Source organism: Cyanistes caeruleus, chromosome 10 (assembly GCF_971803275.1).
Source record: "Cyanistes caeruleus chromosome 10, bCyaCae1.hap1.1, whole genome shotgun sequence".
Lineage (NCBI taxonomy): Eukaryota > Metazoa > Chordata > Aves > Passeriformes > Paridae > Cyanistes > Cyanistes caeruleus.
The window spans coordinates 23784840-23802292 of NC_141710.1; the positions used below are offsets into that span (position 1 = coordinate 23784840).

At 42.4% G+C, this 17453-nt stretch overlaps 1 protein-coding gene across 1 annotated transcript in view; it reads right to left on the minus strand.

The window, feature by feature from the left end:
• RSRC1 (arginine and serine rich coiled-coil 1) overlaps positions 1-17453 on the minus strand; it is a 97597-nt gene that overhangs the window by 55961 nt on the left and 24183 nt on the right. The gene's annotated exons all lie outside the window — the stretch shown is intronic.

The following is a 17453-nucleotide window of genomic DNA, read 5'->3' on the forward strand; positions in this document are numbered from 1 at the left end:
TATATAAATATATATATATATATATTTAAAGTGTGCAATGTTGTTTTGTTCTTCCCAAGTATCAACTTCAAATGATCTGGAGCTGATCCTGGAGTGTTGGACCTGGTGGTCTTGGGCCCAGTGGATCCCTTACTCCAATAATCCAAATAATTTATCTCAACAGGAAGCTTAAATTACTGATAAATTTAAATGCAACAAAGACCCAAGAAGATCCTATAAAGGTCACTCTGAAAAAGCAGGAGGGAAAGCCAAAGTCTCCCCCTACACAAACACACAGGAAAAACTTGGAACTGCCAAGGAACTCGGTGGAATATAATGCAAAGCAAATTGAATCATGCTAAAACCAAGGACTTGAAACAGGACACAAGGTGAAACAATTTCCATAACATCTTATCCTAGAAAGAAAGAAAATCAGTACCCAAGAGACTTTATCAAATATTCAAGAGGGGGAAATACAGAATAACCCTGGTTCAGAGAGTAAAGTCCAAGATATTATGCAATATCAATACAGAAATTAAACAGAGAGGGACAACCCCAAAATACAGTGTTGAGAAAAGCAGTATTTTCAAACAGACCTGACAAAAACATTGCATTTCTTAGGTAAACAAGACATAAAACAACCATCCCAAATCTCCTGGCTTTGTTTCAGGGAGGCTTCAGGCTGGGTATGGAAATCCCAAAAGATAAAATAACCACCCCAAATCTCCTGGTTTTGTTTTAGGGAAGCTTCAGGTTGGGAATGGAAATCCCAAAAATCACAAGACAAAATAACCACCCCAAATCTGTTTCTTTTTCAGGGAGGCTTCAGGTTGGGTATGAAAATCCCACAGCTGATTCCTCTGTCCTGCTTGCCTTAAAGCCACTCCTCAGCTCAACCTGGCGATTCCAAGGACACCATCACGTGCAATTCCTTGGAATTCCAAAACTTGGAGCAGGATTTGGTTGAGTTTTTTCCCTGGTTTTGGCCAGGTGGGTGGGATTCCTCCTCCTGTTCCCTTCACAAGGAGTGAAACCTCCCTGTTTTTGCATTCCCAACAAACACAACCAGGCTCCGGAATGTCACCGTCTCCGTTAACCAGCCTTAAATAAATTAGACAACTTTGGCCTGGTTTACCTTCCCTGTAATATTATTTAGTAGATATTCAATTAAAACACATCCTGTAGGTGAGAGTGTAGGAAAACATTTCCATAATGGACATCAGTGGCAGTCGGAAGTGCTGCTAATTAGCCTCCAAGTACAAAGCAGATGACAGAAGCAGCAGAAAGCCCGGCAGTGGAAATGCCCACAACGCTGGGCTGAATGTTAAACAAAGCCCAGCAAGTTCCAGTCTTGGGAAGCACAAGGCTGGGAAAAACTCTCTGGACTGGTAGAGAGTGTTACAGGTTAATGAGGAACATAGAAGGAGAGCACAATAATTATCATACCCAACACCTCCCCATCTGTGTTGGGATGGCTGCAGAATACAAACACAGTCCAGCAGTGCCCAGGCTGTCACTAATTACACGTGTGCTGCCATTAGCAGGAATATTGCAAACGTGAGCTTCTCCTCTGCTCCTGGTATTGGGGAATATTAAATGCCAGCCTAAGTCAGGGAGGAAATTCAAATGTTCTAAGCTCGAAACAATTTGAGTACAATCAATTTTCCATTTGCTGAAAGCTTCTAAATCCCCCTCATTCACCCAATTACTACTGTACTTAACCTAATGAAATTTTATTCTGCGGGAACAATACTATTCTTAAACAAATTGTTGAAAAAAATATAAGATTAAAAACTTCGAGACAAAGAATAAACTCCTAGAGAAAAGATGCAAATAAAATTACTATCATAATCTTTTGTTTTTTATTTGCAAGTAGAAGAGTGAAGAGAAACAAAAGCACGGAACATAGCATCTGTCATATCAGAATATAAAAAGATGATCCTGGCACCAAATGAAAAAGCTTTAATTCATTTGCAAATCAAGCCTGCCAGTTCTATTTCAAGCTGGCGGTAACTGTCAAGAGTTAACAAGATAATCACTTTCAATCCTGCCTTCAATGGTACATTACACTGTTATTCCATTCAATAAGGCCCTTCTTTGGGGCACTGGATGAATGGTTTTCATTTCGAACTCACACAAAAAGTTGCAGAAAAAAAAAATCCATGGGGCTTAAGAAAGAAATCCCTTTATGGGCATTTATCTGCCGGCACTTGCTCTTAGGCAAAATGAGATATTTGGATACATTGGTGTCCATTGACTTCCTCTATTCCTTCAGGCCCTCAGTCTGGTGATAAAAAAAAAAGAAAAATCCCACAAGGAAACCTCAAGCCTGTTTAGTTTGGGGTTGGTTTTTTAAACTATCTGTGCACATTAAACAAGTTCTGCAATAATCTTCCATAAATACTTCACACCACACTGAAACAACATCGTGTTTGAACGGCTCCATCTTTGTCTAAATTCATTATAAACTGCTCAAAAAGTAGTAAATGCTCATGAAAATTGTGCTTGGGGAAACATTTGCCAGTTGCTCATTAAATATTCAATGAAAATAAAGTTACTGATTAAAGGCTCTCTGCCTAGGAAACAAGGCAACCTCCAATTTATCCAAATTCATTATATGGAGTTCTTTTCTAAGACTCTGTGCCATGAATTCTTCCCAAGAGAAGAAAATCTTGTAGAAGTTTATGAAGTATTTTAAACTTATTTGCTGGCACCCAACTTTCCACTAAGAGTTGTGAATAAAACTCTTCATACTTTTACTCAGTGATCAAAATTCACATTACAAGACACAGCCTTGGTTCCACTGAAGAGATCTCAGTCTATTACTGCACATTCATATTTAAAGGTTGGGAATGATTATCTTGGAGATCTTTTCCAACTTCAAGCATTCTACAGTGGCAATTTAAAGCTTCTATGCTGATTTTAGAAACAAATTGCTCTTTTTTTTTCAATTTTTTCCTTCTTTCTTTAATCCCCACAGATCTCAGTCCAGAGAACAAAGCTAAATTTATATTTAATATCTGAACTGAGCTCAGTTTATCCCACCTATAACCAATGCAGAGCTGTACATACTTACTATTTATTTTATTAATCAGCAAAAATCCCTTTCCTCAAACCCAGGGACCCACCTCACCCATCACCTCTCATTCTATCTGCAGAACTCAGATTTTTGATTGTTTTTCTAACCCACCACTAGAAGTCAGACAATTTTGTCCCCACACTTCTCATGCAAATGCTCCTCTCTATTCAGGATTTCTTTTATGGGAAATCTAACCACCACGAGTGACAGCTTTATTTTTGTTCTTTGCACTTCACAAGTTCTTCAAAGCTTCTAAACACAGAGATTAGAATTCTTGTAATTAAAAAAATACTTTAACAAACCCAAACCCTAAATGCCTCTGTCTATAAAGTATTAGGATACAGCTGGTTTTGTTTCCTAATGCACCTCCTCCCCAAAAAGAAAAACAATCTAAAATAAAAATTAATTAAAAATTCACACAATTTTGAAGGACCTTGAAAGAGCAAAAGATGTTGCACTTGGAATAGAAATTAAGAGGAAGTGACAGATTTCAAACAGCAGGTCAGGACTTTATTAATTATAATTATTAATAAAGATTAATAATTAATTAATTAAGATTAATAAAGTCCAAAAAAAAAACCCAGGAGGAATCTGGGATGTGCTCCCTTCCTCTCCAGGCAGCAGCAGGATGACACCAACACTGCTGAAAAATAAACAACTGATTAAAAAATAACAATGAACCAACAACCATCCCATTTCCAGAGCTCAGGAGAAGGACCAGGACCACCCAGCAATCCTCAGATGCACAGTTTAAGACTGAAAAAAAGGTTTCCAATATCCCTAAAGAGGAGAGCAGCCCTTTGGGAATCATGGCCAAGTTCAGCTGAGCCCCAATTTGCTGAAACTCCAGCACCTGGGATTGTATTTGATCCAATTTTAGCACCCTGGAACCCCGTGCTTTTTTAGGCATCCCTAGGAGGGCCAAAAATGAAGTTTGGAAACGCTGCTGCTCTGGGCTGAGTTGGTGACTTTGGTTTAATTCCTCTCCCTTCTTCCACCCAGCCTGGGCTGATCTCCCTGAGGGACCCTCAGAACATTCTCAGGATGGCTCAGACACATCAGACAGGCCCAGGTTTTCATTCCTACACAAGATAAATATTTCCCTATTCCCCAGAAGAGCAAATCTACTCCATCTGAGAATATTTCACCTCCTCAACTACCTCAGCTTTGAGCTTCAGGCTTTCCTTCATAATGAAACTTTTTTTTTTTTTGCATCTCAACTTGATGCAGACCTAAGGAAAACCTCTGGAAGTCTTTTGGTTTCTCCAAGATGGTCATTCCAGTCCAACTTCCAGTAAGGAAGGAAGCTGCATCTCCTGACAACTTCCACACTGGGCTGTGCTGCAAGACAAATTTAGAAAATTTTGAAAGGGGAAGTTAAAGTTGTTCAAGCTTGAGGGGGAATTCCTCGAGTTCCTCTGGCCACAAATGAAGAGGAAGAAATAATCTTTCATCAAAATTAAATAAAACAGAAACTGATTGCAAGTCTCAAACACATCTGACCAAACCCAAGCCTGACAGACAGTGACAAAAATAACCTGGAAGTGCTTTGAAATTAATAAAAACATGAGAGGAAAAAACAAAATCAAATCCAAAGCAGCTAACTGGGGCTCATGAAGGAGAGGAGATGGACAGGGACCACTGAAGGGATCCCATGCAGTTCCCAGCTTGGATTTCACAGGATTCAGCCCAAAACAAGGCTGGGCACCTGTGGCACTGCCAGGGCTGAAGACAGATCCAGGCTGGAGTTTGATGTCCAACACAGCCTGGTGAGAGCAAGGAAAGATCTGCAAGTTCCCCTAAATCACAATTTGTGTTTTTGGTAGGAAATTAGACAGCCTAAAAAAACCCCCAAAACCACCAAGTGAAGCTGTCTGAGCTCTTCAGGCTGCTCGAGTTGCACCAGAACCTCCTTCAGGCTTCACTAATTCACTTCATTAATTTCACTAATTATTACATCTAAACTTCTTACCACACCACACTGGCCTTGCTCACTTCACTCTCTTGCTTTCAATAATCTGCTTTTAACCTTTTTCTGCCATGAAAAATGAACACCATCTGTTTTCTTTGGCGTTTCTCACTCCCAGCACTTCCCAGAGAAGGTGTCCAGTGGAAACAGAGAGCAGGAATGGTTTACAGGATGGAATAAACTCCCAGCAAACTTCCAGCCAACGTCTAGACCAGGAATACCAGAATGGTTTGGGTTGGAGGGGACATTAAAAACATCTCATTCCAGCTCCCCCACCACAGGCAGGGACACCTTCCCCGAGAATCTCCCAGAAGCATTTTGTGTTTTGGAGTTTCTTCAATGAAATCAAAATAATTAGTGTTGCATGTTATTGATTTACCACCAAAACAAGACTGAAAAAGACAAAAATACAAGATGTGTCTCGTTCCACAGCCAAGATTTCCTTCAAAGGCTGTTTTTTTAGTATAGAGTGAAGAGATTCCTGAAGGAATTGAGCACCATAAACATGGCAGGTTCCAAGGAAACTTGGATCTAAGAGAATTTAGAGGTTGATGGTAAAAACCAGCACTTCCTGTTGTACCTGTAAATCTTGGAGGTGAAGTGAAATATTCTATTTAAAAAAAAAAAAAGACCAAATAAGTGGCCAGATCCTTCCAGGGCAGCAATTCCCACAGGATTCCCAGCCCACATGAAAGACCTGGGAATGTGGATGGCCCAGCTGGCACCGAGCAAGCACTTCTGGAGAGAATAATTCCAAATGTGCAAAGATCCAGGGGAATATCCCACAAACACCTCGAGTTACAAACCCAACCAGTAAATTGTAACCAAACTGATGTGTCTGCTCCAGCACTGCCCCACCTGCTGCTCACCAGGGAATTCCTGGGATCACTGAGGCTGGAAAAGACCTCCAGGACCATCAAGCTCTGCCTTTGACCAAATCCCACAATTAAATTAGATTATGGAATGTAAGATCCAATGTTTTGGCCACTCCAGGGCTGGTGACTCCACCCTGGGCAGTTCCTGCTTACCCAAACCTGCAGGGAAGGAATTTTTCCCCATGGCCAACCTGAGCCTCCCGCGGCTCTCACAGACCCACTGAGGCTGGAAAAGATCTCCAAAAATCACACAAAATCTCACAAAAGTCAACCATTCCTGAACCACTGCAGACTGATGCTCTAAGACAAGCCCAAAGTGGTTCTAGTTTACATTAAAATGTTTATTTTTACCTCAGATTTCAAGGTGGTGACCTCAGCCAGCCCAGAGTCGGCTGAGCTCGTGTGTGAATTGAGATTTTAGAACTTCTGAAAGGAGGAACAGCTAAAAACCCCTTTGTCAAATAAAAATTCTGCCTCTCTGTGATGCTCCCAGGATTAAGGATTTTTCCCTATTACAATACTTCATATTTCTCTTATTTCCCTCTCTTTAAGAAACTCATCCAGGCAGTCTCGGTGATGTCCACCAGAACAACCTGAATTTTGTGCTAACTGCTGGTGGAAGAATGCAGCAGGGAACATTGGAATAATTGTGGCTGAAAGGGATTATAAGAAAATAAAAAAAAAATAATAAATAAATTCAATAAATAAGTTCGTAATTTAGAACGAATGTGCAAAACGAGGGATTGATCTCTGCAAGCAGCACCTTGATATTACCGAAAAAAAAAAGCCTCATATATTGGATTTTCCCTTCATTTTGGGCTGAAAGTTGCAATTTCAAGATACAAAATTATTATTATTTATTAAAATTATTACTTTAATACTATTATTTTAATTATTACATATTTAATCAATTTTAATTATTATTTTATTATTATTATTAAATTTATTATTAAATTTATTATTGTGTCTTGCAAAGGGGAGTCCCCAGAAGTGGAACTGGAACCGTTCCAAGCAATCAAACACATCCATGGGCTCAGCACAAAGCTCAGGGCTGAGGGGCCTTTCACACAAAGGCAGGACAGGATAAGCTACAGCTTAACCTGCTGTCCAAACAAGATACTGCAAAGTTCCATCAACATCTTCTGGGAACTTTCAGGCCCTTCAAACAGATCAGCATGTTCTAGCAACATAAATAATATATTAAATATAGAAGTATTTTAAAAAATTCCCCTTCCTCTGGTCATCATGGCTTCAGGTCAGCATTTGGATGAGTAACTTTTACACCAAAAGCAGAGAGAACTGGAAGAATCAACTGAAGAATTGAAAAATAAAGTTGAAAACTTTGTATTTATGTACAAGAAGATAAAATACTACAGTTGTCTCTGTATTTTTTTTGGGCTCAGTAGCAGAAATCCAGCAGAGTCAACAGCTGGAGTGAGCAGTGTTCAAACTGCAGGTAAAATGGGGGAAATAATTTCAGCTATGGGGGAAATAATTTCAGCTATAAGGTAAAATTTGCAAACTCTGCTTCATATCTGGGATTCAAGGTGGGCTTTTCCTTGTAAATCTGTAATGACAGAAGCTGCACAGACCAATGGTCAAAACAGCAGGACAATGTCCAGTCTCTGTACAGACAACACAGCCCAGCATGTGTATTTGCTGTTCTACAAAAGGGACAAAAATAGGTCTAAAAAATTAATTAATTACTCTTTTTAGAACACTTTTTCCCATTCTATGTCTGGCACTTACGTCACGAGTTAGGCTGAAATCAGCACGTTCAGAAGCATCTCCTGCACTTGCAGGATGTCACAGACCTGTCTGGGGAATGACAAAAAGCCAAGTGCTGAGAAATATTTGAGAAGCTGTAATAGCCCAGCACCAGATAAATATTTTTTTTTTAAAAAATTAAAAGGCAGTCCCCAAAGTGAGGGCCGGGGGAATTCGCTATCTCTCGGATGTGGAATTGATCTGAACGCAATTACTTTATTCTTTTCAGCTCTCTTTGACTTTGAACTAAACGTCAATTAATGCACAAACAAGATCTGTTAACTCCAATACTGATTTCTCCATGAAAGACGTGAAGCAAATCCATTGGCCTTCACTGAATGGCTCTGAGCAATCGCAGCCATCACCCAGGCAAGCTCAACTTCAGTGCTCACTTAAACCCTTAATTCTCACGATAAAACTCCCTCAGCCTCAGTTTTTAAAGCCCTTAAATTAGCAAACAAGACATCACATAATGTATGCTCCAAAGCTGGGACCTTCCAGTGCTTCAGCTGCGAAGCAGCCATTGAGCCATGGCCAATGGAAGCTCATTTGAATAATCAATATGACAACCTTATTTTTCTAATGCAAACAGGATTGCTACAGTAAGGTGTCTCACTGCCACATCACAGTCATGGCCTCTTTTAACCCCTAATTAGATTTAGGCGATTATCCCTGCTCTTCCTTACAAGTGTACAGCCCGGATAAGGGATGACAAAAGCTATCTGCCACTTCCTCAGCCTTTGCAGGCTGCAGGTTATGCAGGGAGATACAGGGGAAGATCAGCAAACAATTGTTATTCATATCATCTCCAGTTTGGAGATAGTCACAGTTTGCCATCCGTGCTGAGGGAAAATAGCCCAGAGCATTAGGTAAATGCAAAACGCTTAAGAACATGGGGGTTACACAGATGGAAATTCAAGGTGATGTTGGGGAATTATGTTTAATTCAAATTGGTTATCACAAAGAAAACTATGGAGGGATGGTTTTGTGCCTCACATGGGAAACCCTGCCTTTTCAAGAGATTTCTGTGAATTGTGTAACGTTTTACATGGCTATTTCCACCAAAATTCAAAAAAAAAAGGGAAAAAAAAAAAAATCAAACTTAGAAACAGCAATCCCAAAAGAATTACATTGCTCAACAAAGTCCGAGCAGACAGAGAAGATCTATTACAGAAATGTAATCACATTTCATTTACAAGAACTCTTATCTCAAGCACTTAAACATAACATTTAAACAGTTTTCCATTTTATTGTGCTCAGTATTGGAGCTAATAAGATAGAAAAGTATAATCACGTTAGCAACATTTCTATTGCATTACATAAACACAGCACGAGATTAAAGGCAGAGCAGGGGGAAGGCAGCCTGCAAAACGGAGCCCTGGCTTTCTGCTGGCACACAGGAACATCCCTGGGATGGTGTGTGACAACTGCCACGCTGAAATTGGATCCCAAAAATGGCCATTCCCAGCCTGACTGAAGAAGGGATTTCACCACATGTTCTCTCCATGGGAAGGTGTGGAGCAGAAGTACTGGCTCTTACTGGAAGGATCCTTTATCCAAGACAAGTAGAATTTCCAAAATTGATAAGAAAACCGTTTGGGCAGAGCTGTGAAAAGCACTGAAGGGGAATACACTGTAAAAATATTGCTTAGGTTGTGATTGACCCCCTTCCCAGGCATGCCCAGAGCAATCCCTGTTTCCCATGGAGGAATCGCTGCAGCTCTTCCCAGATTTCTGCTCCATCCAGGGTGGGTCAGGCTGGGAGGGACCACAGGGCTCACCTGGTGCCACCTCCTGCTCCAGCAGGGCCACCCCAGGGCATGAGGCTGGAATTTGCCCTGGGAGACTCCATAACCTCTCTGGTGCAGGGGGAATTTCCTGGGATCAGTCCCTGCCCGTTCCTCTGGTGCCACCACTGGGTCCCCAGGGCAGAGCCTGGGCCCTGCTCCAAAATCTGCTCCAAAACTTGCCATACAGAGAAGGAAGAGAACCAAGAAACCATGGAGAGGAGAAGCTCCAGGGAGAGGTCAGAGCCCCTGGCAGGGCCTGAAGGGGCTCCAGGAGAGCTGGAGAGGGACTGGGGACAAGGGATGGAGGGACAGGAGCCAGGGAATGGCTCCCAGTGCCAGAGGGCAGGGCTGGATGGGAGATTGGGCAGGAATTGTTCCCTGGGAGGGTGGAGAAGGGCTGGGATGGAATTACCAGAGCAGCTGTGGCTGCCCCTGGATCTTTGGCAGTGCCCAAGGCCAGGTTGGACATTGGAGCTTGGAGCAAATTGATTTTTCAAAACCTAGGAAACTTTGTCAGAAGAAAATTCCTGTGAGAAGCACAACTTAAAAATAAGGCACTTCCATGAGTCAGAATATATTACAGTGCAGAGTAAAATTTTCAAAAATTATATCTAAAACCTACAGCATATAAAATTTTGAGCCCCATAACATCAAGACCTAATTATCTACTATCAATTTACTGAGTTATCGAAGCCTGAATATTTTAGATAGGAAAAAAAGCAGCAGAATTATTAAAATGACCTTTAAAGCTCATGGAAAGAGTTTCCTATAAGCTCCAGAGCTTAAAGCTTGTTTTAGTTTTTTCAATAAATTAATTGATGTACTTTAATTCTTTGTCCTCAATAAAAAAAACCAAAACATTGTGACCCTTTAAATCAGATTTAGTGGCTCCCACTCCATATAAACTCCTTCCTTCTCTTCCATCTTCATGCTCCTGACTCACAGGGGACCTGCAAATTAACTCCCAGCAGAAATTCCCACTGCAACATTATCCAAAACTCCACCCAGGCTCTTTTAAACACTGTTTAATGTGGTCAGGAAATAAAGGCAGAGCCAAGGAGGAAATAAAAAGGAAAAAGTGAGATGGCACACGAAGCCTTCTCACTCATTCCCCATTCCTGTGCTGAACACTCTCCCAGAAATCCATTGTCTGTATTTCCCTAATATTTTTCAAAGCACAAGCAATGCCCACCTGACAATAATCAATGGAAAACCCTCTTTTCCCTCTTGGACACAGCATGATCCCATTAAGCAGCCTCAAAAGATTCTGATCTGAGCAGCCAAGGCAGACCTTCCTGATCAATTCCTTAATCCATTTGGAGAGAATGGACTGATCCTGCTGCTTCCATCTCAATCCAGGAAAAATCATTCCCAACATAATTCACCATTAAATGGGCCTTGTATTACAAGAACTTCAGCTGCTGGGAGCAGCTGAGGAGCGAGGCAGGAGCCAGGAGAATCCAAGATGTTCCTACCCTGGAAGTCACCCAAAGCATTTCCCAGCCTTGTCTTCCATGGATATTTAGAGATGGTTTTTACACTGCAGATGATGTAAAAATCGATGGCTGGAGAGGGAGCCATTCCCAGACTTTTCCCCCAGAAAAGGTGCAATGCACTGGATTGCCATAATCTATGGGGAAAAGGGAATAAACCCAACAGGATGCTGAATTCTTGTCACAAGGACCACTCTGCTCCGTGGGCTGATGGAACTGAAGGTGTCCCATTGCAAGAAGGGATCAGGGAATTCTCAATGATCAGGTCAAGAGCACCCTCTGCATCTGGAAATCTCTCATGGGAACCAGGCTCAGGAGCTCTCAGAGTGGAAAATTTGGGTTGCACAGTCTCTTCTCCATGGGAAGATCCAAGAACGTTCCCTCTTCAATGGAAAATGACTCCAATGAGAGGGTGTGGAAGCAGAACAACATAAACACAGATTATCTGTAGGGTTTTACTCCTGCTCAGTAGGAACATCCTGCCTTGCACAGAACCAGGAGGTGCCAAGGATGAAACCAGAGCCTGGAAGTAAATCATGGAATCACAGATTTGGGCTGGAAGGGACCTCAAAGCCCACCCAGTGCCACCCCTGCCATGGCAGGGACACCTCCCACTGTCCCAGGGGTTCCCAGCCCTGTCCAGCCTGGCCTTGGGCACTGCCAGGGATCCAGGGGCAGCCCCAGCTGCTCTGGGCACCCTGTGCCAGGCACTGCCCACCCTGCCAGCCAGGAATCCCTTCCCAATATCCAATTTACATCCCTCTTCTCTTGATTTAAAACTATTCCCTTGTGTCCTATCACCGACCAACAATTTAGATTATTTCATTTAAGTCTGTCACATTATTTTATAATTCCAAACAACAGAAAGGTTCAAAATTAGACCAGGATTAGAAATGCTTCCTCCAAACAAAGCTACTCCTTCCTTTCCTAATCAAAACCATGGATGGTTTATAATCTCCATAGCAGGTAAACTCATTCCAGAAAAAGCATTCCCAATCCAAAATACGAGGTGCAACAGCAAGTTTAACATTTTAAAGTGAATTTCAATTCCACTTTACCACAGCATTATCTTTTTGATGGGCTGTTTGTGGCCTGCCCCTCCTTGGCCTGCACTGAGGAGTATTTGGGGCTGGCTTTTCCCTAAATCCTTGCTGGGGACTGGTGGTTTTAGTTGCAGGATGCAGGAGCAGGGTGAGGTGATTACTGTATCTCTGCTCTTCAGTATCTGCAGGGTGTCTCAGTGCCACTCCAACTCCTTAAACCCAGTAAAGAGATTACAGCTCACACTAACTGGATTTGCACAGCTCCGGATCATTCAGTTTGGATTCCTCCTGCCCAGATTAAGGGAGGCCATTAAAACAATAGTCAGCTGCTCTCCCAGCACAAGGTGTCCCAGGGAAAAAAACACCAAAAAAATAACCCAAAACTCCATGTTTACATTCAGAGCGTGTGTGTGTTTGGACATGTGGGCAAACAAAACCCTCTTTCAGCAGGAATGCTCCGTGTTCAAGCAATGATTCCACTAAAAACCCAGGATAATGCAAATTATATAGTTATAAAAGGACAATCATGGTGGCTGGCAGTTTTAAGGAGCGGAGAGTTTGGAAAATTTTAAACAGCTTAAAAGAATGTGTGTCTTTGAAGATACTGCCTTCAAATGCATTCCAAAACCTATTTCTGGAAATAGGGAGAAATATAATTCCCTCAACATAGCCCATGAATTTAGCAGGGAAGCTCATTTGACAGCCATCACTAACTGACAGTCTGAACTACAGACTGTGAACACCCAACTTAAGATTTTCATACTTAGCACAAAAAGTACTTAATGAATGAAAATGAAATGGTTTCTCTGAACTAAAATCTGTTTCTTTTCCAGAGCCAGTGGCTCCCCAGCACCTCCTGCACAGTTTTGCTCCACAGCTTACACACGTGTCCCATCCACGCTGGCTTTTCCAGCTGTCTGGGAGTGAAAGGGAAAGAAATCATCCCATATGCTGCTGCCTATTAAATAAATGGCCAGTCTTTTGAGTCCTAAAAGGGGATTTTTTAGCAAACAAAAAGAAAAACAAGGCAAACACAGCTTAGACAACAATAGCAACAAATCTCGGTCAAAGGCAAGTGACCCTCGAGCTGCTCTGGGCATATGGAGGTCTCAGTCCTTTTCAGGGAAAACCCTTCCTCTGCTTCCCATTAGCCTTTGGCTGACTTACTGGGAGGAAACTGTCCTCATTTGGCCTCTCAGCTGCTTCCTTCTGCCTCCCAGCACCACCAGCAGAGCTCTGAGACCCCTCATGCATCACCCCAAGCGTGCCCAGGTGTCCCCTGGATGCTCTCAGGATCCTTCCCCTGAGCACTGCATGGGAACCCATCCAATCTGCTCAGCTCCTTTCCCATCAGCAAACACGGATCCTGACAGGCCAAGGGATTAAATCTCCCTGCACTGAGGTCACCCAGACTTCTTCACCAACCTGCTTCAGTCACCTCACGTTTGGATGCTGCCTGCAGGCTGGAGGTATAAAGGAAGGCAAAAGGAGTAAGAAGAAATAGAATTAATCAACAGAAGAGGCATTTTGGTTTTGTTGTGGATAAGTGAGTCCCTTGCCATGGCAATACATCCTAAAGATCCTGGAAAACCCACCTGGAGTCCAAGCAAGTGCCTGGCAGCCATTGGAATAGCCCAGGTTGGACAAAGGGGCTCAACCTGCCATCAAATTTTAGAAGCCGTTCTTCAACAAGCTGCCAAAAGAAATCACTGGAACCAAGAATTCCTAGCAAGCATCTTAAAACTTTACTACAAAATAAACTTCTCAACAGCTTGACTGCAGCTCTCATAAAGTCCTTGTAATTTAGCCCAGACACTGAAAATAAACCTGCTTGGATTAAGGAAAGGGTTTTCCTCTCTGACACAAGAGCAAATACATTTCTCCTACAAGCATTCAAACTCCTTTCCACCACAGGATGGAGTAAGTTTGGTTTCAGCGTTCAAAATGCAGTTGCTAAGTTTAAACAGATTTTAAAGTTCTCCAGTTTTTCCAGGAATGTCCACGTTTAAAAGGGATTTCTGGCCACAGACTCTACAATTCCCAGCAGCTCGTTTCAGGAAAGGCTCTGCCATCATTTTCCTGGAAGCACCTCCTCTAGGATTCTTGTAACTCAACAACAAGAATATGATCAAGGCTGAACCATGGTATGCGAGGTTCCAGCCCCACAGCAATCCTTATTTATTATATTTGGGATCAAAACTTTCAAAATTAATATATTTTCCTTTTGGACTCCTGAGCTACAAACTAAACACAAAGTACTTTCTATTTTCCTCATAAGCCTCTTTGAAATAAACTCCAAAGAGAATTCAAGCCACCTAAAAGAACTCCTGAATGTGAGACCTGAGCAGCGCAAATTAAACAAGTGTTGTAGCACCCTGAACATCAATTTGTATTTGCACATTTCTGCTCCTTGAGAAATGGATTTGGTCAGGGAAGATTTTGAGGAAAAGGTCTCAGAGACAAAATCAGCCTTCCCAATCCTTCAGCTCCTGGTGTAACACGGGAGTGCCAGAGGAATCTTCCCTCCCAATCAAACATTCCCCCTCCACCACTGGTGAGAGGCAAGGAGATCTCTCTTTACAATCCTCATCTTCCCCAATAAATTTTGCATGAAAACATGTCAGCCCAGCCCAGAGTTTCCTGCTAGCAGGGTGATAAATGTTTAATGCAAACAACACCCTGAGCTCGGTGTCAGACAACAGCTCCCACACGGCCCCCTTTGATCCCAACACAGCTTCCCAGGAGTTCTGGGGGTGCTCTGCACCACACAACTCCATCACCTATATGCAAATCAGGGCCAATTACCATAAATGACTTCCTACTGCGCAGGCTGGGAAGGAGGAAAGGGAAAAGAATCGTGTGCCAAGCTCCAGGAGAGTCTGATTGGGAAAGTCCAATATTCCCACTTTACTACTCGTGTTTTCTGCCAATAGCAAAAATCTCATCGACAGCCATCAATCATCCCATCCATGGGGCACTGGGTACGTGTCCAGCTCCAAGGGATTTGGGGAAATGCCACTGGAAAAAGGCCCCCTAGACAGGGGGACCTCAGTGAAACTTCGAAGACCTGAAGTGTGGAATGGAAAGGAAAAATGGAGATTGTGTTTGAACAACAACCTGCTCAGCTCTGTAACACTGTCAGGACACAGGGAATGGCTCCCCACTGCCAGAGGGCAGGGCTGGATGGGATTTTGGGCAGGAATTGTTCCCTGGGAGGGTGGGGAGGGCTGGCACAGGGTGCCCAGAGCAGCTGGGGATCCCTGGATCCCTGGCAGTGCCCAAGGCCTCCTGGAGCAATCCGGTGGTGGAAGGTGCCCATGGCAGGAGATGGGATTTAAGAGACTGGAGATGGGATTTAAGAAACTGGAGATGGGATTTAAGAGACTGGAGATGGGATTAAGATCTTTCCAACCCAAACCATTCTGGGATCTGTCAAAGTATTTAAGGAATTGTGAAACCATTAATGCCCAAATATATCAACAACCTTATTAAGGATCAGCAATTAAACCAGTGGTCAGGTTTGATTCATGGTTCACCACTTCTCTCAACAACTGAGGAACTGCTCTTCATTTTTTCCATTAAAAATTGTCAAAATCACTTGGAGAAGTAATCCAAAATTCCACTAATACACAACCAACAATGAGGCCCATAAATCTAATCTAGGAAAAGTTATTTAAAACTAACAAGCTTTTAGTAGCTTTCCTCCCCCCCCAGTTTAACAATGAACAAGGAGCCTTACAAAAAACACATCTCAGAACAACAGAATTTGCATGTTTTGAAGCTGATCAAGACTTGAAACATCAAAATTCAACAGCACACCCAACCAGGTCAATGAAGACATGCATGCAGGTTGTTTTAAAACAAGAGAATTTCAAAAAGCATAAATAAAAGATGAATGTAATGCTTTGATTAGTAAAAAAAAAAAAAAAATCAAATAGTGGAAAAACATTGTGGTACTGTAAAACCCCTCATTTTTTAGACAGCTGAGAGCTTCCTGCATGTAGATATTGCTGGTCTAAATGTGGGATTTGGGAGTGGAAGGAACTCCCTGGAGCTCCCAGCCCACACTCCAAGCAGCTGCTGCCACAATTTCCCTCCATAATATCTGGACAAGTGGAACATCCCTTAAAACATTTTAGGATGTGAGAGAAGAGTTGAGCTGTTTCACAGAAGAACAGCTGGTTCTTCTCCAACAGTCCAGAAATTCAGTGCTCAACGTTAGAGAATCATCACTGAAATGGGGAATGCCAAGGGACAATGCCCAGAATACTATTTTTTTAATAATTATTATTTTTCACTTTTGAAATTTCTCTTGAGATTTTTACCATGAAAAGATCTCCCTTGAAAGAATCTAAAGCTACCCCCCAAAAAAACCCCCAAGCACAGAGCTTTCCTCCTCACATCTACCAACACACCCAAGCCAAGGACAGAAAAATCATCATCAGGACATCAGGAGCCACAAACAAATTTGCTGCTTAATTAGTGAAAAAAAAGGCATTTTGATTCTGTGCTTTAGAGGAGCAGTAAAGCCCCAAATATACAACATCTCTCAGACAAGCTGCAGTGCTGCCAAGCTGAAATACCTCCTTTTATGCAAAGTTAAACTATAAAGTCAAGCAGCACCTGAGAATTTATGTTCCATCTTCCCACAATCTGGCTTCAGGCTGATCTTCATTACAGCTCCAAAGCAGCTATTTTGAATAAATACATTCCAAACAGCCATGAATTTCAACTGGGAACCAGACCTGGTCCTTGAGGTGCCTTTGAGGAAGGATCTGCTCCAAATACTGAGGTCACAGCATTGTTTGCACTAAGGATTCCCTGATGCTGGAGGTTCTGGAAGGGCTCTGTAGAATAATGAGACTTTCAGTGCTGATCTAGACTCTGGATCTAGAAATTAAACTGCTTGGAGAGTCCAAACTGGATCCAACTTAACCAGGAATTTTCCTGCTGCTGCAGGGAACAAAGGGAAAATTCCAGAAGCCAACAGAAGCCCACGTTTGGGTGGAAGATGCTGCTCTAGAAATTTCCCAGGAGCGTTTTTGAGCGGGAATCCACCCAAAGGAAGGTCACGAAGCGATACCTCAATGTTTTCTTGTTTGGAAGGGATCAGAGCAACAGGGACAAGACAAACAGCCCAGGAAAGGCTGCACAGGAGCCTGAGGTGTAAACCAGAGGGAATTACATAAATCAAATGAAATATAAAAAATTACATTGTCTTTCCTGAAATCTGTAATCAATAATCCAAGTTATTCCAAGCAGAAACTGGACTGACAGCAGCTTCTCAAAGGTTTCCATCGTTCACCCAGAGCAAAGCTTGTGCTGAAAATGCATTTTTGAGCCTCAACCAAAGCCCAGGAGGAACTTCTGCCTCTGGGAGGAGGTGTAGGTGTGTGTGAACAGTGAAATCCATCTTCTCCTAGGAAGAAGCCCTCATGCTTCCCAATATTCCTCATAT